Below are 23,387 nucleotides of genomic sequence, written 5' to 3' on the forward strand. Positions count from 1 at the left end.
TTTTCTAAGTGAATTGTTTACTTTGTTTAATTGTTAAATGTCAAGAGTTCTTTGTATATTCTAATTCTTTCTTGCTATGTGTGGTTTTCTCCCAGCATGTAGCTTTTATTTATTCTCTTACAAAAATCATTCACATTGCAAAATTTTAAATTTTGATGAATCATGCTTTTCCCCCCTTATATCTGAAAAATTTCACCAAATCTTAAGCCCTGAATTTTTTTAATCAATGTTATATTTGAAATTTTATAGTTTCAATTATTCCTTTTACTTGGATGACTCATTTTGAGTTGACTTTAATATTGGACTTTATCTTTATTTTTATAGAAAATACAGCAGGAGATATAGGCAGTTCCCATATACTTGATTTTCTTCTACATATTTTCTCCTAATATTACAACTTGTATTCATGAAGCACATTCATTACAATTGATGTACCAATAAGCATACATTTTAATAAACTGAAGCCATATATTATAACTTGAATCTGGAATATCTTTCAAAGTCTAAAGTCTTAAAAGGTTGGTTGGGGGACTCAACATGGCGGCGGGTGGGGAGGCAGCGCTTTCAGTACCTCCTCAACCACGGGGACAGAGAGATGCATTAAAACGTTCAGATTCTACCTGCTGAGAAACTCCTAGCAAAATTCCGCTAAAGTGAGACCTGCTGGGGAATTTTGGGATTATTGCAGGTGACAGTTTGCCCCAGATGGGTGAATCTCTGCCACACAGCACGGAGGCCTGGGCCTGCCACCCCTGCCTGGCGACCAGCACAGTAGGAGGCGGTTCAGCAAGGCACGGTGTAGAGACCCTATGAAGAGGTTGCTAACCAAGACTTCATGAAACAGCGAACTAGAACTGAAACCAACCGAGACTGGGTCAGACCAGAGACAGGCCAGACCCACCCCTCCCATCGGACACTCCAGCAAGGAGTTTGGGGCCCGCCATAGCAGAGAGATGATGTCACCAGAGTTCGGCAGATGGGATCCCTTTCCAGCAGAATCGGCTTTAGCAGGTGTGTGACTCCCACCCCCACCAGATACATACAGCTGGGAAACCTCAAAAATCTTGCCCCAGAGCTCCGTGGGCATGACCGTAGGAGCCAAGGGAAGCAGAGGGGACTCCCGACCCCTAGCTCCCACTACCATCAGTAGCAGCATGGGCGTGACTGTAGGGGCCGAAGGAAGCAGAGAGAATTCCCGATCCACAACTCCCCCTACCACCAGCAGCGACACCCAAGGTCTTAGCTGCCAGATCCCAGGGGCATGCCCACCAAAGGGGTCCAGACAAATTAAAATGTCGGTTCCTAGATCACTGCTCCACAGCCCTGGGGTTTGGATGAATGACAGAGAGAGTGCTCAGTTGTTCGGGAAATAGGGCATGCAGTGGGGCTGCAAGTGTAACCAGATCCTTGTAGATGGCCTCCGGTGAGTGGGGGTCTGGCTGGCTGGCAGGAGGAAGGGGGTAGGGGCTGGAGAAGAGAAATGGCTCTGGACTGACAGGATTGGAGAGACGCCCAGGAGCCGCCTTACAGGGATTGTTGCTGGGGCATAGAGGGCAGAAGCTCGGCTTGGAGGGCACAGCTCCTCCTACTGGAAGAGAAGAAAATAGATCTCTAAGACTTCATTTATTTTTTAAAATTTTTTTTCTTCCTTCTTTCTTTTCTCTTTTCAATTTTTATTGTTCGTTCCATTCTCCTCTATTTTACCTATCTCTCTCACCCTCTTTCTCTTTAAGAACTCCTTCCTTCCCCTTCCCCCTAACTTACATCCCAAGCATTACATTTTTCATTACATGTAATTTTCTAAATGCAAATAGGTGATTGTTTTGAGGTTGTCTATAGGGTTCCTAAATACCTAGCTATTACCAAATACCCTGATCCAATCGCCTGTAAATATCCCCCTTCAGTAGAGCAATCTTCCAAAGTACCCAAGACATATTAACCTTCATACCATCATAGCATCTAACCTAAACATAAAGTCCTAAGACCAAACAACAAATCACTATATGCATACAGAATCTGTAAGCCTTTTATGAATCGAAAGAATCACCTTTAAATTACAATAAAGCCCAACATTTTTAGGCATAGTCTCCCACCACAAAGGAGAGACCACAGAGATATACAAAACCAAAACAAATTTATAGGAGAAAACAGAAACACAGCAGTTAAACAGAGTAGAAAAGTAACATGAACACCATGAAAAAACAAGGGAAAAAGATTACAAACAATGAAGGACAACTTAAATTTACAGGAGAACCTAGAGACATCAGAAAAATGGACAGAGAAAGAACTCAAGGCATACCTGACTCAGATGGAATGGAATCTTAATGAAGTCATTAGACAGCAAGTCCAAACAATGAAAGAATACTTTGAAAATGAATTGCATAAGCAGATTCAAATAGTAAAAAATGAACTCTACCAGGAGATAGAGATTTTTAAAAAATCGAACAAAAGCAGGAAACCATAAACCAAATTAAAAAGTCAAATTAGAATATTACAAATAGACTAGATCAAATAGAAGTCAGAACATCAGATAATGAAGACAAAGTTTATCAACTCGAAAAGAATATAGTCAACACAGAAAGGCTGGTAAGAAATCATGAGCAAGGCATCCAAGAGATATGGGATGTCATAAAAAAACCAAACTTAAGAGTCATTGGGATAGAAGAAGGTATAGAGGTCCAAACCAAAGGAATGAACAATCTATTGAATGAAATAAACTTAGAAAACTTTCTAGATATGAAAGATGGAATGGATTGCCAAATCCTGGAAGCCTACAGGACCCCAAACATACATAACCGTAATAGACCAAATCCAAGACACATAATTATGAAGATATCCAAGATACAGAACCAGGAGAGAATATTGAAAGCTACAAGAGAAAGGAGGCAGATTGCATTCAGTGGTAAACGAATTAGGTTAACGGTTGATTTTTCATCACAGACGTTGAAAGTGAGAAGATCCTGGAACAACATATTTCAAACGCTGAAAAATAATGGATTCCAACAAAGAATACTGTATCCAGCAAAATTAAGCTTCAGGATTGACAATCAAATTAAAATATTTCATGATAAACAAAAGTTAAAAGAATTCGCAGCCAGAAAACCAGCACTGCAAGGCATTTTGAGCAAAACACTACAAGAAGAGGAAATGAAAAACAGCACCTAAAACTAACAGTTGGAGGTAACTCAGTAAAGGGGAGAAAAAATAACCAAAGAGGAAAAACAATCCAAATTAAAAGAAAGAAATAAATAAACATGACTGGAAGTACAAACTATATATCAATAGTAACCCTAAACGTTAATGGCTTAAACTCACCAATCAAGAGACATAGGCTAGTAACCTGGATTAAAAATACAGATCCAACAATATGCTGCCTTCAGGAGTCTCATATGATAGGAAAAGAAATACACAGGCTGAAGGTGAAAGGTTGGGAAAAATCATACAACTTATATGGTCCTCAGAAGGAAGCAGGAGTGGTCATACTCATATCAAATAAAATCAACTTCAAACTTAAGTTAATCAAAAAGGATGAAGAAGGACACTATATACTGTTAAAAGGAACCATTCATCAACAAGACATAACAATTATCAATATGTATGCACCAAATAATGGTGCTACAAAGTTCATAAAACAAACTCTCCTCAAGTTCAAGAGTCAAATAGACCACAACACAATAATTATGGGTGACTTCAACACACCTCTCTCAACATTGGACAGATCCTCCAGACAAAAGTTGAATAAAGAAACTATAGAACTCAATAACACAATCAATAACCTAGACTTAACCGACATATATAGAATATATCAACCATCATCAAGTGGGTACACATTCTTCTCAGCAGCACATGGATCCTCCTTAAAGATAGACCATATATTATGCCATTGGGCAACCCTTAGTAAATAGAAAGGTGTGGAGATAATACCATGTATCTTATCTGATCATAATGGAATGAAACTGGAAATCAATGATAAAAGAAGGAAGGAAAAATCCTGCATCACCTGGAAAATGAACAATATGTTACTGAATGATCAATGGGTTACAGAAGACATAAAGGAGGAAATCAAAAAATTCTTAGAGATAAATGAAAATACAGACACAACATATTGGAATCTATGGGACACAATGAAAGCAGTTTTAAGAGGGAAATTCATTCCCTGGAGTTCATTCCTCAAAAAAAGAAAAAACAACAAATAAATGAGCTCCCACTTCATCACAAAACCCTAGAAAAGGAAGAGCAAAACAACAGCAAATGTAGAAGAAGGCAAGAAATAATTAAATTCAGAGCAGAAATTAACGAAATTGAAACAAAAGAAACCATTGAAAAAATTGATAAAACTAAAAGTTGGTTCTTAGAAAAATAAATAAGATTGACAGACCCTTAGCCATGCTAATGAAGAGAAGAAGAGAGAGAACTCAAATTACTAACATACAGGATGAAAAAGGCAATATCACAACTGACACTACAGAAATACAGAAGATAATTAGAAAATATTTTGAAACCCTATATTCCAATAAAATAGAAGATAGTGAAGATATTGATAAATTTCTTAAGTCACATGATTTTCCCAGATTGAGTCAGGAAGATACACACAATTTAAACAGACCAATAACAAAGGAGGAAATAGAAGAAGCCCTGGACCGGATGGGTATACAGCAGAGTTTTACAAACCTTCAAAGAAGAATTAATACCAATACTTTTCAAGTTATTTCAGGAAATAGAAAAAGAAGGAGCTCTTCCAAATTCATTCTACGAGGCCAACATCACCCTGATCCCAAAATCAGACAAAGACACTTCAAAGAAAGAAAACTACAGACCAATATCTCTAATGAACATAGATGCAAAATTCCTCAGTAAAATTCTGGCGAATCGAATACAAAAGCATATCAAAAAAATTGTGCACCATGATCAAGTAGGATTTATCCCTGGGATGCAAGGATGGTTCAATATATGGAAATGAATAAATGTTATTCACCACATCAATAGACTTAAAGATAAGAACCACATGATCAGCTCGATAGACGTAGAAAAAGCATTAGACAAAATACAGCATCCATTTATGTTCAAAACACTAGAAAAACTAGAAATAACAGGAACTTACCTCAACATTATAAAAGCTATCTATTCTAAGCCTTAGTCTAGCATCCTTCTGAATGGATAAAAATTTAAGGCATTCCCTCTAAAATCTGGAACAAGACAGGGATGCACTCTCTCACCACTTCTATTCAATTTAGTTCTTGAAATACTGGCCAGAGCAATTAGACAGACAAAAGAAATTAAAGGCATAAAAATAGGAAAAGAAGAACTTAAATTATCACTATTTGTGGATGATATGATTCTATACCTAACAGACCCAAAAGGGTCTACAAAGAAACTACTAGAGCTAATAAATGAATTCAGCAAAGTGGCAGGATATAAAATCAACATGCATAAATCAAAGGCATTCCTGTATATCAGCGACAAAACTTCTGAAATGGAAATGAGGACAACCACCCCATTCACAATATCCTCAAAAAAAAAAAAATAAATAAAATACTTGGGAATCAACCTAACAAAAGAGGTGAAAGATTTATACAAAGAAAACTACAGAACCCTAAAGAGAGATATAGAAGAAGATCTTAGAAGATGGAAAAATATACCCTGTTCATGGGTAGGCAGAACTAACATCATCAAAATGGTGATATTACCAAAAGTTCTTTATAGGTTTAATGCAGTGCCAATCAAAATCCCAAAGGCATTTCTTGTAGAAATAGATAAAACAATCATGAAATTCATATGGAAAAATAAAAGACCCAGAATAGCAAAAGCAATTCTAAGCAGGAAGTGTGAATCAGGAGGTATAGCAATACCAGATTTCAAACTATACTACAGAGCAATAGTAACAAAAACAGCATGGTACTGGTACCAAAACTGGCGGGTGGACCAATGGTACAGAATAGAGGACACCGAGACCAATCCACAAAATTACAACTATCTTATATTTGATAAAGGGGCTAAAAGCATGCAATGGAGGAAGGATAGCATCTTCAACAAATGGTGCTGGGGAAACTGGAAATCCATATGCAACAAAATGAAACTGAATCCCCTTCTCTCGCCATGCACAAAAGTTAACTCAAAATGGATCAAGGTGCCCTAGTCCGGCTGCAGCAAAATAACCGGGGGGTGACGAGCAACTTGTGTAGATTGATACAGCAGGAGTAGGAGCCGTTTATTGTAGGACCGGATCAATATTTATATATTCGACATAGCTTATCTTAATTAGCATAAACTAGATACAGCAGTCAACCAATAAGGAATCTCTACACTTAATGGCTCGCTGGCGTTACTTCACAAACCACTCCCCCTGGCATTTTACCAGGCGCCATCCAGACTTGTTTACAGACCCTAACATTTCCCTGGAAAAATGCCAGGTGCCATCCTGACTTGTTTACAGATTCTAACACAAGGAGCTTGATATCAAATCAGAGACTCTGTGTCTGATAGAAGAAAAATTGGCTACAATCTACATATTGTGGGGTCGGGCTCCAAATTCCTTAATAGGACACCCACAGCACAAGAGTTAATAACAAGAATCAACAAATGGAACTTACTTAAAGTAAAAACTTTTTTCTCAGCAAGAGAAACAATAAGAGAGGTAAATAGGGATCCTACATCCTGGGAACAAATTTTTAGTCCTCACACTTCAGATAGAGCCCTAATATCCAGAGTATACAAAGAACTCAAAAAATTAAACAATAAGACAACAAATAATCCAATCAACAAATGGGCCATGGACCTTAACAGACACTTCTCAGAGGAGGACATCAATCAACAAGTACATGAAAAAATGCTCACCATCTCTAGCAGTCAGAGAAATGCAAATCAAAACCACCCTAAGATACCATCTCACTCCAGTAAGATTGGCAGCTATTATGAAGTCAGACAACAACAAGTGCTGGCAAGGATGTGGGGAAAAGGGTACACTTGTACATTGTTGGTGGGACTTTAAATTGGTGCGGCCAATTTGGAAAGCAGTATGGAGTTTCCTTGGAAAGCTGGGAGTGGAACTACCATTTGACCCAGCTATTCCCCTTCTGGGACTATTCCCTGAAGACCTTAAAAGAGCGTATTATAGGGATACTGCTACATTGATGATTATAGCAGCACAATTCACAATAGCTAGACTGTGAAACCAACCTAGATTCCCTTCAATAGATGAATGGATAAAAAAATGTGGCATTTATACACAATGGAGTACTACTCAGCACTAAAAAATGACAATATCATGGCATTTGCAGGGAAATGGATGGCACTAGAGCAGATTAGGCTAAGTGAAGCTAGCCAATTCCTAAAAATAAATGCCAAATGTCATCTTTGATGTAAGGAGAGCAACTAAGAACAGAGCAGGGAGGAAGAGCATAAGAAGAAGATTAACATTAAACAAGGACGAGAGGTGGGAGGGAAAGGGAGAGAAAAGGGAAATTGCATGGAAATGAAAGGAGACCCTCATCGTTATACAAAATTACATATAAGAGGAGGTGAAGGGAAAGTGGGGGAAAATCAAGGGAGAGAAATGAAGTACAGTAGATGGGGTAGAGAGAGAAGATGGGAGGGGAGGGAAGGGAAGGGAGGATAGTAGAGGATAGGAAAGGCAGCAGAACACAACAGACAATAGTATGGCAGTATGTGAAAATGTGGATGTGTAACCGATGTGATTCTGCAATCTGTATACGGGGGATAAATGGGAGTTCATAACTCTCTTGAATCAAATGTATGAAATATGATATGTCAAGAGCTATGTAATGTTTTGAACATCTAATAAAAAAAATAAAACCTTGATCCCAGCTGGTGGTGCTATTGGAAGGTGGTGGAAAGTTTAGAAGGTGGAGCCTAGCAAGATACATTGATTTTTTTTTTTAAATGTATTTTGTCATGGTTATGGAAATTTAACACTCCATGTGTTGCATATTCTATGTATTGAAAAATGCATATTTCCAGGCATTTACCATTAGTTTGCGGTAAAATTATTATCTCCCCCACTAATTTATACCAACCTCTATCACAGCCCTTAGCAACTCTTTGCTTTATCACTGTGTCCATAGTTTTACCTTTTTAAAAATGTGTATAGTTGGAATAATATGTAACATTTTCAGATAAGATATTTCACTTAACAATACACATTGTTAGGTTCTTTCATATTTTTCTGGTGCAACAACTTATTTTTTTTTATCACAGAATAATTCTCCATTGTCTAGATGTACCATGGTTTGTTTATTTGCTTACCTATTGAAAGACATCTTGGGGGCAATTATAAATAAAATTGTTAGAAATATTCATATGCACACTTTTGTTTGCATATAAGATTTGAACTCATTTGGTAAATATAAGGAATACAATTCAGGCATTATATAGTGAAATTATGTTGAACTTTGTAAGAAACTGCCACACTATCTTTCAAAGTGCCTATAACATTTTGTGTTTCTACTGGCAATGAATGAAAGTTCTTGCTGCCATGCATACAGAATTTGGTATTACCAGTGATTTGGAGATTATCCATTCTAATAGAGGTGTAGTGGTATGGTCATTGATGTTTTAAGTTGTAATTCTCTAATACATTTATGTTTTCATATTGTTGAGCTTTGGGAGTTCTTTCTATATTTTGTATGACACTTAATTTTTTGTTTGTGGTGTTTTCTCTCAGATTTTGACTTGTTTTTTAATCCTTGACTAATATATTTAACAAAGCAGAATTTTTCAGCTTATGAAGTCAAACTTACTAATTTATTTTTCATGGATCATGCTTCTGATACACAAACACAAAGTCACATAGATTTTCTTTTGTGTTGTCTCTTAAGAATTTTATGGTGGCAGATGCTGCTACCTCAGATGCCATTGCCATGCCGGAGGTCTCTTCTCTGGGCATGGCTCATATACTTCAGGCACTACTTCATGTGCTACCTCTGAACTAGCAGCTGCTGAACCAGAAGTCTCCTGTCAATTAACTGCTGCCTGCATTGCTACCCCCATTGCTACTACCTCTGATTCCACTGCTGCCAGCCTGAGGTCACCTGGAGGTCATCTTTCTGGGTGCTTCTGCCACAGAAGAAACTGCTGCTCCTGCGCAACTGAAACTAGCACTGCTGTTGACCCTGGGAGATTGATTGGTGACACTGTCCCTAAGGCTGCAGTTGCAACTGGCACTACAGCTGCCGCTTCTGCTGACCCGCTGCTTGCTGCCAACAACCACTGCCACTACTGCTGCTATCATGGCATAGAGAACTGCTTGGGGGGAAACTCTAGGTTTGGTTGAACGTGGCTGCACCCATTTTGAAACACCAGCCAGGGCCTGGGGTCTGGGTGCCAGCAAGTTTACTACCACAAAAGCCTCTGTCTGGTGACTCCAGCTGGGACCTGCAGGTCTAGTATGTGAGTGCCTGTGGGTTTGGAGGAGCCTGAGGTCTTCCCGCTGAGAGTACCGGTGGCCCTTGTCTTGCTGCTTCATCTCTGGATTGCTCCTTTGCATGAGTGTATCCCTGGAGGTCTCTCTGCAAGTAGGAACAGCATTGAGATCTTGGGACTACAGTGGCTGAGCCTGAGTGATCTGAAGCCCAGATCATTGGGAGAGAGACTGGGTTTGTGAGGGCTGATCTGGGTTTGGTGATCCTAAGAAACTTCAGAGACTGGGCTAAGAAACTGTTGAACACTGACAGAGACAGTTTGACTTTCCAGCAAGATTTATTTTATTTGACTTTATTTCTCAATTTGATAATCTCTCTACCATATGTGGAACAGGATATATTTTATGCATAAGTGTGTGGAGAACAATGAACATGAAGGGTGTTTTTCATTTTTGTTGTATTCTTATGTCTTTAATTTTTTCTCTTTGTTAGTATTCTTCCTCTATTTTGTCTGTTTTCTTTCCACCTTTTCTCCAACCAACAGCCAATCTCTGTTGACACCTCTTTCTGTGAATTTTTACTTCCAGCTTCTCTCTTCCTCCCTTGCAAATATCTCATATTATACTACCTCTTTTCTCCCATCTGTCATTTGAAATTGTAAACTGTTTTAACAAATTTTCTGTTTGTACTATAGATAATTATTGAACTCATTAAGCAATAGACACCTTAGTGGGAGCTATTAGGTTTAAGACTATATATTGTGTACACTGGGTGCTATTGATATTGGTCTCACCATTAAAGGTGAAGCACTGGAACCCTTCAGAGACACTACAGGTCTACATGGCAGATTTTATCCTGCTTTAGATCCATACATCTAGATGGGAAAACACACTAACAATATGAAAAAACAAGGGAATAAAGCACCCCCCAAAACCAAGATGCTTCAACAATAGAAGTTATCAGTGGATATCACAGTAGAAGAAAATTACAAGAAGGAGTTCAGATTGTATACAGTTAAATTGATGAGTGAAATCAAAGAAAATATACAGGAAGTTAAAGACCACTTCAATAAAGAGTTACAGATTGTGAAAAAAAAATAAGCAGAAATCCTCAAAATAAAAGAATCAATAAACCAAATTATAAATTCAATAGAAAGCATCACCAACAGACTATACCACTTGAAAGACAGAACCTCAGACAATGAAGACAAAATATATAATCTTAAAAATAGACTTGGCCACGGGGAGAAGATGTTAAGAAACTATGAAAAAAACTTCTGAGAATTATAGGATAACATGAAAAGACCAATGCTAAGAGTTATAGGAATAGATGAAGGAGCAGAGATACAAACCAAAGGAATGCACAATATTTTCAATGGTATAATAGCAGAAAATTTCCTAAACCTAAAGAATAGAATGGAAAATCAAATACAAGGAGTTTACAGGACACCAAATGTACTAAGTTACAGCAGACCCACACTAAGACACATCATAATGAGAATGACTAATACACAGAATAAAGATAAAATCTTAAAAGCTGTGAGAGAAATAAATCAAATTATGTATAGGGTGGAAACCAGTTCAGATCTCAGCTGATTTCTCAACTCAGACCCTCAAATCTAGGAGGTACTGGAATGATGTATTTCAAGCTCTGAAAGAAAACAGATGCTAACCAAGAATTTTATACCCAACAAAATTAAGTTTCAGATTTGAAGATGAAATTAAAACTTTCCATGATAAACAGAAATTAAAAGAAGTCACAACTAGAAAGCCTACACTACAGAGCATTCTCAACAAAATATTCCATGAGGATGAAGTGGGAAAAAAAAGTGAAAACCAGCAAAGGGAGGATCTACAACTAAAGGGACATTCAACCAAAGGAGAAACTAGGACAAATCAAAGGCCAGAAATACATCAAAATGACAGGGAATGCAAATCATATCTCAATAATAACCTTGAATGTTAATGGCCTAAATTCATTAATCAAAAGATATAGATTGACAGATTGGATTTAAAAGTAAGACCCAACAACATGCTGTCTTTAGGAGACTCACCTCATGGGCAGAAACAACTGCAGGCTGAAGGTGAAAGGATGGAAAATAACTTATCACTCATATGAATTGTGTAAACAAGCAGGGGTTTCCATTCTCATCTCAGATAAAGTAGACCTCAAACCAAAGTTAATCAGAAGAGGCAAAGAAGGACATTTCTTCAGGGAAGTATATATAAGCAAGACATAACAATTATAAATAATGGAGCATCTATGTACATCAAACAACCTTTCTCAATTTCAAGAGTCAAATAGACCACAGTACAATAATACTGGATGATTTTAACACACTTTTCCCACTACTAGACAGATCTTCCAAACAAAAATGAAATAAGGAAATTATAGACTAAATAATACAATCAATAATTTAGACTTAACAGACATATATAGAATAGTTCATCCATCAATGAGCAAATATACTTTTTTTTTGCACATGGCTTCTTCTCTAAAATAGACAATATCTATGCTACAAAGCAACTCTTAGTAAATGCAAAATAAAACAGAAATAATACCCTATATTCTATAAGACCATAATGAAATGAAATTAGAAATCAACAATAAAAAATAAAAACTACAAGCTACTTTAACAAATGGAGATTGAAGAATACACAACTGAATGATGAATGGATAGCAGAAAAACTCAAGAATGAAATAAAATTTTTTAGAGATAAATGAGAACACTTATACAATATATCAAAATTTCTGGGACACTTTGAAGGCAGCATTAAGAGAAAAGTTTATTGCATTGAGTACATTCATTAAAATAATAAAAAGTCAATAAATGACCTAACACTATAATCTCAAAGCTCTAGAAAAAATTAACATCAAAAGCCGAAGACAGAAAATAGTTAAAATTAGAGGTAAAATCAATGAAATAGAAATGAAAAAAACAATTGAAAAAATTGACAAAACAAAAAGTTGGTTCTTTGAAAAAATAAATAAAATATATAAATCCCTGGCAAAGCTAATAAAGATAAAAAGAGAGAAAACTCAAATTACTAAAATACAAGATGAAAAAGGGAATATCACAACAGACATGTCTGAAATACAGAAGATAATTAGAAATGAGTTTGAAAATTTATATTCCAATAAAATGGAAAAATATCAAAGACATCAACAAATTTCTAGAGACATATGACCTACCCAAAGTGAATGAGGAGGTCATACATGATTCAAACAGCTCAATTTCAAGTAATAAAATAGAAAACACCAACAAAAGCCTACCAACCAAGAAAAGCCCAGGACCAGATGGATTCTCAGCCAAAATCTATAAGACTTTCAAAGAAGAATTAACACGAATATTCCTCAAACTAATCCATGAAATAGAAAAAAAGAGGACCCTTCCATGCTCATTCCATGAAGCTAATATCACCTTGAAACCAAAATCAGACAAAGACATATCAAGGAAAGGAAACTTCATACCAATATCCCTGATGAGTATAGATGCAAAAATTCTCAATAAAATTCTGGCAAATTGCAGAAAAAACATATTAAAAAGATATTGCACCATGATCAAGTAGGGTTCATCCCAGGGATGCAGAGTAGGTTCAATATACATAAATCAATAAATGTATTCATCATATTAATAGACTTAAAAATAAGAATCATATGATCATCTCAATAGATATAGAAAAAGCATTTGACAAAATACAGCATCGCTTCATGTTCAAAACACCAGAAAAACTAGGAATAGTAGGAACATACCTCAACACTGTAAAAGCTATATATATGCTAAACCCAAGGTCAGCATCATTCTAAATGGAGAAAAATTGAAAGTATTCTCTCTAAAAACTGGAAAAAGACAAGGATGTCCTCTCTCACCACTTCTATTCAACATCATCCTTGAAACTCTAGCAGAGAAATTAAACAAAAGGAAGAAATTAAAGAGATACAAATAGGTAAAGAAGAGTTCAAACTACCACTATTTGCTGATGCATGATTCTATATCTAGAAGATCCAAAAAATTCTATGCTAAAACTTCTAGAACTAATAAATGAATTCAGCAAAGTAGCCAGGATATAAATTTAACACTCATAAAATTAAATGCATTCCTATACATCAGTGATGAATCCACTGAAAGAGAAATTAGGAAAACTACTCCATTCACAATAGACTCAAAAAAAAAAAAAAAAAAACCCTGGGAATTAATCTAATAAAAAAGTGAAAGCCCTCTATAATGAAAACTACAGAACACCAAAGAAAGAAATTGAAGAAAACCACAGAAGATGGAAAGATCTGTCATGCTTCTGAGGACTCCTGGATAGATAAAACTAATACTGTCAAAATGGCTATACTATCAAAAGTGTTATACATATTTAATGCAATTCCTATCAAATCCCAATGACATTCTTCATAGTAATAGAAAAAGAAATCCTGAAATTATTTGGAAAAATAAAAGACCCAGAAAAGCTAAAGTAATCCTCAGCAAGAAAAGTGAAACAGGAGGCATTAGGATACCAGACTTTAAACTATACTACAGAGCTATAGTAACAAAAGCAGCATTTTATTGACACCAAATAGACTTATAGACTTATGATACAGATACAAACCCACATAAATACAGTTATGTCATACTAGACAAAGGTGCCAAAAACATTCACTGGAGAAAAGAGAGCCTATTCAAGAAATGGTGCTGACAACACTGGAAATCCATATGTAGCAAAATGAAATTAAAACTCTATCTCGCACTCTGCACAAAAATCAACTCAAAGTGGATCAAAGTTTTAAGCACTAGAACAGAGACCCTGCACCAAATAGAAGAAAAAATAGACCCAAATCTTTACCATGTTGGCCTAGGATCTGACTTCCTTAACAATTTTTCTAAAGTGCAAGAAGTAAAATCAAGAATCAATATATCAAAGTATATAAGTGCATTATACTGTCATGTATAACTAATTAAAACAAATACAAAATTAAAAAAAGAATCAATAAATAGGATGGATTCAAATTAAAAAGCTTCTTCTCAGCAAAGAAAACAATAACGTGGAGAGCCTACGATTGTGAGAAAATCTTTACCACATGGACCTCTGGTAAAGAATAAATCTCTAGGATATATAAAGAACTCAAAAAACTTAACACCAAAACCCCAAATAACCCAATAAATAAATGGACTAAGGAACTGAACAGAAGAAATACAATTGATCAACAAATACATAAAAAAAGTGTTCAACATCTCTAGCAATTAGAGAAATGCAAATCAAACTACACTAAGATTTCATCTCACTCCTGTCAGACGGCAACCATCAAGAATACAGGCAACAACAAATGTTGGCCAGGATGTGGAGAAAAAGGTACACTCATGTGTTGCTGGTGAGACTGCAAATTGGTACAACTACTATGAAAAGCAGTATGGAGATTCCTCAGAAAACTGGGAATGGAATCACTAGTTGACCCAGCTCTTCCACTCCTCAGTTTAAACCCAAAGGACTTAAAAACAACAGCCACATCAATATTTATAGCAGTTCAATTCACAATAGCTAAACTAAGGGACCAACCTAGGTGCCCTTCAATAGATGAATAGAAAACAAAATGTGGTATATATGCTCAATGGAATATTACTCAGCTTTAAAGAGGAGTGAAATTATGGCATGTGCCAGTAAATGGATGAAGTTGAAGAATATCATGCTAAGGGAAATAAGCCAATCCTCAAAAAAAACAAAGGTCGAATGTTTTCTCTAATATGCAGATGCTAATTCACTGTAAGGCTAAGGGTGGGGGCGGTGCAGTAGAGACGAATAGAGTTATCTTAGATTAGGTAGAGGGAAGTGAAGGGAGGGGAGGGAGGGGATGTGTGTGGGGGGGACTGTCGCACTGAGTGAGCAGCATTTTCCTTCCCTGATCCGTTGAGGCTCTGTTGGTCACTTCCGGTGATCTGCCCACATTCAAAGTGTCCCTAGACAGCTGTCCTAATGCCAGAAGTCGCAGAATGTGTCTTCATGCATAGGCATGCCTTCCTACAGCCCCAGGGGTCAAATTACCTTACCTGTCCTTGTAACCCTGCCCCTCTTGACCTTTTTTGGATGGAATTTTCCAAAGAATGAGGGTCCCCCCAATAAAAGCTCACTCGTGAACATGCTAATTCTCTCTCACCAGCCTCTCATGGCATTACTCACTCTCCCATTTGGGGGGCTTGAGGCCCAGGGCAGAGGAGCCATCCCGGAACTTGAATTAAAGGTAAATTGTGTGTCTGTGTTTTATTTGGTATCCTAGGAAATTCACTGGAGCGACCCTTAATTTAGCTGCCCGAATTTGTGGGGGGCGGCAGATGTGGGGATAGAAAAGATAGTAGAAGGAAACAGACATTACTTTATGTATATATCTGAATATATGACCAATATGATTCTGCCACATGTACACTCAGAAAAATGAGAAATTATATCCCATTTATGTAGATATATCAAAGTGCATAAATGCATTCTACTTTCATGTAAAAACAATTAAAACAAAAAAATTAATAATAAAAAGAGTTTTATGGTTGTGCATTTTACATTTAGGTCTATCTTCCATTTGGAGTTAAATTTTGTGATAAGTATAAGATTATGTCAAGATTAATATTTTCTGCATTATTTCAATTGAAATATTTTATGCTCCTTTATTAAAGACCAGTTGACTATTAGTGAAGGTTTATTTATAGATTCTCTATTATATTTCGTTGATCTTCTTGTCTATTCTTTGTTCAATAGCATTGTCCTGATTACTGTAGTTTTATTGAAGTCATTCATTCAACTTCATATTTCTCTTTCAATATTGTGCTGATTATTCCAGAGCATTTCAGTATCCATAGAAATTGAAGAATGATCTGGTCAATAAATTAGAAGCAAAAGTTAATCCTGAGATTTTATTTGGGATTTCAATAAATCTATAGATCAAGTTGTGAAAAACTGACATCTTAACAAAATTAAGATTTACTTAATAGTAAATATTTCTCCATTTATTTAGGTCTTTTTATTTCTTTTCTCACTTTGTATTTTACAAACTTTCTATAATCTTCACTTTAGTTCCAGAGTTTTTTCTTACTAATGTTAGAATTTTTCTGTGTTTTATGTTATCTATAAACAAAGACAGTTTTCTTTACTTTTTCTTTGTCCTTCACTTTTTTTTTTTTTTTTTTTTTTGTGATACCAGGGATTGAACCCAGAAAAAATGAAGACGATACACCATGTATCATCTGAGTCACATCCCCAGCCCTTTTAATTTTAAGGCAGGGTCTCACTAAGTTGCTTAGAGCTTCACTAAATTGCCAAGGCTGGCCCCAAACTTGTAAACATCCTTCCTCAGGCCTCACAAGCCATCACAATTACAGGAGTATGCCACTGCCGGATGTCTTTTCTTTTCTTTTTCTTATTGCATTAATTAGGATTTCCAACATAACACTGAAAGACATGGTGAGAGAAAACATCTTTGCCTAGTCCCCATCTTATATAATAGGCGAAAGGAGAAAAATTGTGTATGATCATACTTACTGAGAAAGCAGTTGATAAGATGAAGTACCCATTCTGGAATAAAGCTCTCACCAGACAAGGAATGCATTTATTGTTCTTATCTTTATGTATAAAACAATGACATAGATGTTATTTTTTCAAGTTGAAGACATTTCCCTCTACTCCTAGTCTGGTGGAGCTGGGTACTTCATCTTATCAACTGCTTTCTCAGTAAGTATGATCATACAATTTTTCTCCTTTAGCCTATTATATGCTGGAATACTTTGATTGTTGTTCAAATTTGAACCAAACCTTCATACATAGAAAAAAATGTCAAATGCTCATGGTATGTAATTATTTCATACATTCTTTCATGTATGAAAGGGGGGTTCAGGGGGATGGAGCCTGGTGGAGGGAGTGTGTTCCTGTGTGGTGTGTGCAGTGCTGGTGAGAGTTGGGAAATAAAGAGTTGCTGTTTAAATCTACAAGGCTTTGTGGCGGCTCGGTTATTTGTGCCCAGCCAGACTGCGGCATATTTTTTTAAAGTAACTGATTTTTTGCCATTCCTTTATTTTAAAGTATAAAATACTTTCCCTCTCCTTCCCTTGGATTTGAGTTTTCTTTCATAGTTTCCTAAGGTGAAATATTAGATTGTCAAATTTTAGTTTTTCCCAATGGATGCATTTGATGCTATAAATTTCTATTTAAAAATTTTCTCAGAATTTCTTTTTTGCCATTCACCAAAGATATTGATTGACAAGTTGTATTTTAATTTTTATTCAGTTAAAATGCACTACAATCTCTTAAGACTTGTTCTTTGATCCATATGGTATTTAAATAAATTTTATCTAATCTTCAACAATTTGGAATTTTAAACTTTTTTTCTCTGATTTATAGTTTAATTCCATTGTGATCTAAGAGTATACTGTGCATGGTTTATATTATTTTAAATTATCTAAGATGTGTCTTATGGTCCAGAATATCATCTATCTTTATGAATATTCCATATAAACTTGAAAAGGAAATGTTCTCTATTGTTGGATGGGCTTGTTTATAAATGTTCTTCAGGTCCAGCTGACAGATAATATTGTTCTGTTGACCTATGTATTTAGCGAGTGCCTGCTGATGGTTCTGCACATTACTGACAGAAGCACATTAAAGTCTCCAACTCTAAAAGTAGGTTTGTCTTTTTATTTTCACAGTTTTATTGGTTTTCTCCTCATATATTTTGATGCTCTGTTCTTAGGTAAATACAAGTTAAGAACTGCTTTGCCTTCCTAAGGAACTGATCACTTCATCTTTACTAAGCAATCCTTTCCTGATACTTTTTATTGTTCTCAAATATGTTTTGCCTGACATTAATAAAGCCACTCAACATTTCTTTTGATTAGTGTTATTATACACACATTTCATCATCTTTTCACATTTAATCTATTTGTACCTTAATATTTAATGTTAGTTTCTCATAGACTCCATGTAATTTGGCCTTGGCTTTTACCTCCACTCTGACAGTCCATGTTTTTCCATTGGCTTATTCTGACCATTCACATATAAAGTGGTTATTGAGATATTTGAATTAATATCTTCATGTTAATAAACATTTTATTTTTCTTGCTATTATTATTTCTTTTTGTATTTTCTTTTTCTGTTTCTTTAGTTTTATTTGAGTATTTGTATGGTTTCATTTTCTCTCTTCTTTTAGTGTGTATAATCTATACATTTTTATATTAGGTTGGTTGCCCTAGAGTTTCCAAATATACATTTATAACTAACATATTTTCACTTTCAACTAACACAGTACTGCTTCATGTATAGAGTGGGTGCCTGTGATAAGAGTGTTTCCAGTTCTTTTGGCTCATTTCTTGCTCAATAACTCTACTTATCCAGGTACTGTCATCATCCACATATTCTTGCTATTATAAATCTGATGGTATCTATTGTATTGGAAATTTTTATTTAATTTTCACTTATTTCTTCTTTTTGCTCTTTCTTTCTTCATATACATCTTACTTTCTGACCTATATAATTTTTATTTGTTCTAAGGAAATTCTTTAAAACCTTCTTGCAAATTAAGTACATAGGTGTCCCAATCAGAATTTGATTGTGTGAGTAGGTCTTATTTTACTCTCACTTTTGAAGGATATTTATATTGGATATCAACTTCAAGATGAGTAATTTTCTTCTTTCAATACTTTAATTTTTTTTCTAATTCTTCAATACTTGAATGTTTCCTCACAAGAAATTGAGTGTACTTTTTAAATCCCTTATCCTCTGTAGGTAAAGTTTCTCAACTCCCCAGATTCTTCCAAGAATTTATCTTTATCTTTGCTTTCCTGCAATTTGTATATGATATGCCCAATTATATTTAACTTGCATGATGTTCATTGAAATTTAAATACTGAGGCTTGGTGATTTTATTAATTTTGGAAAATTCCCAACCACTACAACTTCAAATAGTTCCTCCCATTACCCCTTTCTCCTTCTGCTATTTACATTAGACATATGTTATAACTTTGTAGCTGTCCACTGTTTGTTGATATATCCTTCCATTTTTAGAATAACTCTTTCTCTTTGAATTTTAATTTGGAGGTTACTATGGACATACATTCATGCTAACTGATTCATTCCTTGGCTGTGTGCATTCTGCTGGTGAGCTCATCAAAGCTATTATTCATGTTATTACAGTACTTCTTATTTTCTAGTATTTTCTCTTGTCTTTCTTTGAGTGTCCATCTCTATACTCACATTTTTCATTTGTTCTTGCTTGTTGTTCACTTTTCCAATAGGTCCTTTAGCATGTTAGCACATTCATCATAGTTATTTTAAATTCCTGGTCTAATAATTCCAAAAATCTGTGCCATGTCTAGTTGTTTGCTAATTTATTATGATTTTTTTCCTTTTGGGATGTTTTGTAATTTTTACTGAAGTTTCATCTATCGGGTAAAAGCAGCTGAGGCAAATAGGTCTCTATTGTGAATTTTCATGTTTTCTTATCTATTAGTCTGTGTTTACTGCTTACTGTGGATTTAGATCTCAGAGGCTCCATTTTCTCCTAGTGTTCTTGTTTTTGTCTTTTTAATTATCTTTGGGCTTCCCTAGTGACTTCTTAAATAAATTCTGAGACTTGAAATTATTTTATTTATAATCCCTATTATTGTATATAAATATATTACACACACACACACACACATATATATATATATATGTATGTATATATTACATATAAATAATATTGAAGTGGTGATTATGAAAAACCAGCCTCTACCTCAGAGCAAAGCCTGTCCAAGGAAGGAACATGACCTTAGTCCTTGGAAAAACCCTCAGAGCACTCCTAAGCACATTCCCAACCTTCTAAGTTGTTTATCCACAAATAACAGGAGAGATCTGCTGCTCCAGGTGTCCCTGACTCAGTCAGGCTAGGTGGGGATCCATAGCAGCCCCTTAGCAGCCACCAATCAGCATGAGACAGGGAAATATCTGGGATGCCAGATGACCCTCCCAGTAGTTTATGGTGGTTGATAACAAGTTGGGAAACCATGTAGTTCAGCACGTACACCCCTCTTGGCTCAAACCAATCAGTTCAAACGAATACCCCTTTTGTACTGACCAATCACCCCTACCCAACTTGTTCCCGCCAGTGAATGTGCTAATCATGTTTTAGAGTTGTTATTTGATTTTCCTGAGGTGTGTGATGATTTGCTATGATGTATGTGAAGTCCCTGCCTTCCCCAAAGAATGTATGAAACTGCTGCAAACCCTGGGCTCGGGCCTCTCAGCATCACCAGTTGCTGTGTGTGCGTGCAGAGGACCGAGCTAGCTCGCAATAAACACCTCTTTGCTGCTTACATCGATCTTGGGTCTCTGGTGGTCTTTGGGGGTCCCAAATTCGAGCATAACAATTAGTGTGTAGGAAAGGAAGTTTCTATATTCCTATGATAGTAGTTCTCAGCCTAATTAGTAAGCTTCTGCCCCTGGACTGTGACTGTCAAATGTGTTTCTCTGTCCCCAGCTTAGTGATACAAAAAGACTAAACAGGAAAGGAGTTGAATATTACCATTGTTTTACAGGGAAGGATGGAGCAGGGTAGAATTGGATATTTTTCTTCCCCTAGGTTGATTTTCACCCTGGTAGAGCTGGTGGAAGTAAAAGATATGAAAGTTTAAGTATTCCCTTAGAATTGGGCCTTTTAATTCTTAAGCTTGTTTACACTGAGTCTCCAGAAGTTTTACTTACATTTAAAGTTATTACCTCATGGGAGAGTGGCTCTAGAGTGGGTTTTTTTCTGGACTACTACTCTAAAAAGCTGTAGTTATCTATATTTACGTGTCTATCCAATTTTTTTGAGGGCAGAAATTTGCTCAAAATGCACCTAGAATGACCTTGGCCAATTTTGAGCACTTTCTTTATTAAAGGTATAAATTGGATGTATTTGAAGTTGAGATTCTAAACATTTTTAACTCCATCTTCATTAGAGAGGGGGCAGTTCATCCCTGAAAGACCAGTAGTGTAAAAGAAAGTGAACAGGGAGTGGGAGGAGGGAAGGGAAGGGGAAGTACTGCGACTAAATTATATTTAAATTATATTCCATTCTTGTATAATTGTGTCAAAATGAACCCAATGTGATGTATGACTATAGTGCACTAATATAATATTTTTTAGAAGGTTTAGTACTCCTGGGATTACCACTAATATTGCACCTATGGCTTGTATTAAATAAAAAGAGCTTGTCAATATTTTCCTGGCCACTCTCTGGTAGCTAGTATTCTGCTAATACAGGGAGGTCATGAAGAAATGGTTGAATCTGACTGAATTTCTCACCCTAATACATGTGTAAGCATTAGAGAAAACATGAGTGCATAATGGGGATGGAGTGTAGGGATTACACTTGGGCCTATTAGACTTCTGTACTTCCTACTATTAGGGTCATGTGCCTAAATATTATGTTCTTTATCTAGAAACTCATAGAGGTATATTACACTTCAATGTCAAAATAAATTTTTTTTAAATGTCACTTGAAATCAAATGACATAGCTATGTTTTGAGAGCTAATTAGGTATATTATACACCAAATTGGATGTAGATTGAAAGTAGATCTTGCCTTTAATTGAGGCAAATCTGACATTCAGAAAAATGCTGGGTTAGTTATAAGACCTAATTTCATGGGTCAGGAGCTATCATTTGTGTGAAGTTTTAGAACACCAGATGCCATGAGTAAGTGTGCAAAGTTAAAACATCTGCAGAGTTTTCTATATAGAATGAAAAGCAAACGACATTTAGAAAAACAATGAAACTCATAAAGTTTATGGATGGGCTTTGAAAAGGGACAAGTAAGAAAAATGCAGACACTAGAGGAGTTAATATAAGTACTTCAAAGAGAACAGGAATTTCTTTCTGAACCCCCCTTTCTTCTCTGTAAGATTTTTTTTTTCTATTTTAAAAGTAATTATTGAAAATATGGGAAAGAATAAAGGAGACAATTTAAATCTCACTTAGTTCACAAATCCACTGTTATATCTATTCCCATATTTCAGAGTCTATTACTACATTCTTTCAACATTTCCCCCCTAATAATGTATATCTGTCAGAACTGTCAAGGTGATACCTCTCTTTGAATTTAAATATTTCACCAATATGTGAATGACATTTTAGTTCTACAGACAGAGATAGCACTAGTAAAGAATTTTGTGGATGTAGAAGTTCTGACTGAAGAGTTGAAGTGAGGGAATAAATTTGGGCTTGATAGCCTCTGAGTTCCTTTCAATTTATTGAATATATTTGAAATTTGAGACTAAAGAGGACTTTTAGATAAAACATCTGAAATTTTGGAAAGTATGTTCCATGAACAACAAATGCTTGAACATGTTCATTAGTGTTCACTGGTAAACATAGTTTCTTAATCTTGTAGTTTAGTAGTGACTGAGTTGAACAAAACCAAATTTATCTTGTCATTTGATATGATAATATTCAATACTATTCTATGAGAGACAAGGTAGAGTACTTCCTGTGTACCCATTGAAAAATACATTTCTCAAATAAAGATGGCAAAAAGTGACCACAAGATCTAGCATTCCAAAGTACAGTCATATGCCACTTAACAAGGGAGATGAATTCTGAGAAATGCATCATTAGTATGTGATTTAAGCTTATGGGATCACCATCCTAAACGTGATCCATAACTGATCAAAATGTTAAACTGTGCATGATTATACAATCTTTGGGAAATTCTGTCCTAAAGCTATTTGGAATAGTGCTTGCTTATGTTTCTAGAGATGTAGGAGGGAAACTCTAGACATCATAGAAAGGCAAATCATGAGACATAGGTGTGGCAGAGCCACAAAAGTGACTTTCTCAGGCTTGGAACAGAGCATCTTCTGTACCTTCCATTAGACGTTTTATTTATTAAAGGATCAGCTGGCAGGAAAAGGACACTCGAGGCTTGTGCCCTAGAGAGAGAGAAATAACATGTGAATCAGGGCACGAGTCAAAGAGAACCAGAGAACTGAGACAAAGTTGGCACTGACCCACTCCAGCTCCACTTTTG

Source organism: Callospermophilus lateralis, chromosome 2 (assembly GCF_048772815.1).
Source record: "Callospermophilus lateralis isolate mCalLat2 chromosome 2, mCalLat2.hap1, whole genome shotgun sequence".
NCBI lineage: Eukaryota > Metazoa > Chordata > Mammalia > Rodentia > Sciuridae > Callospermophilus > Callospermophilus lateralis.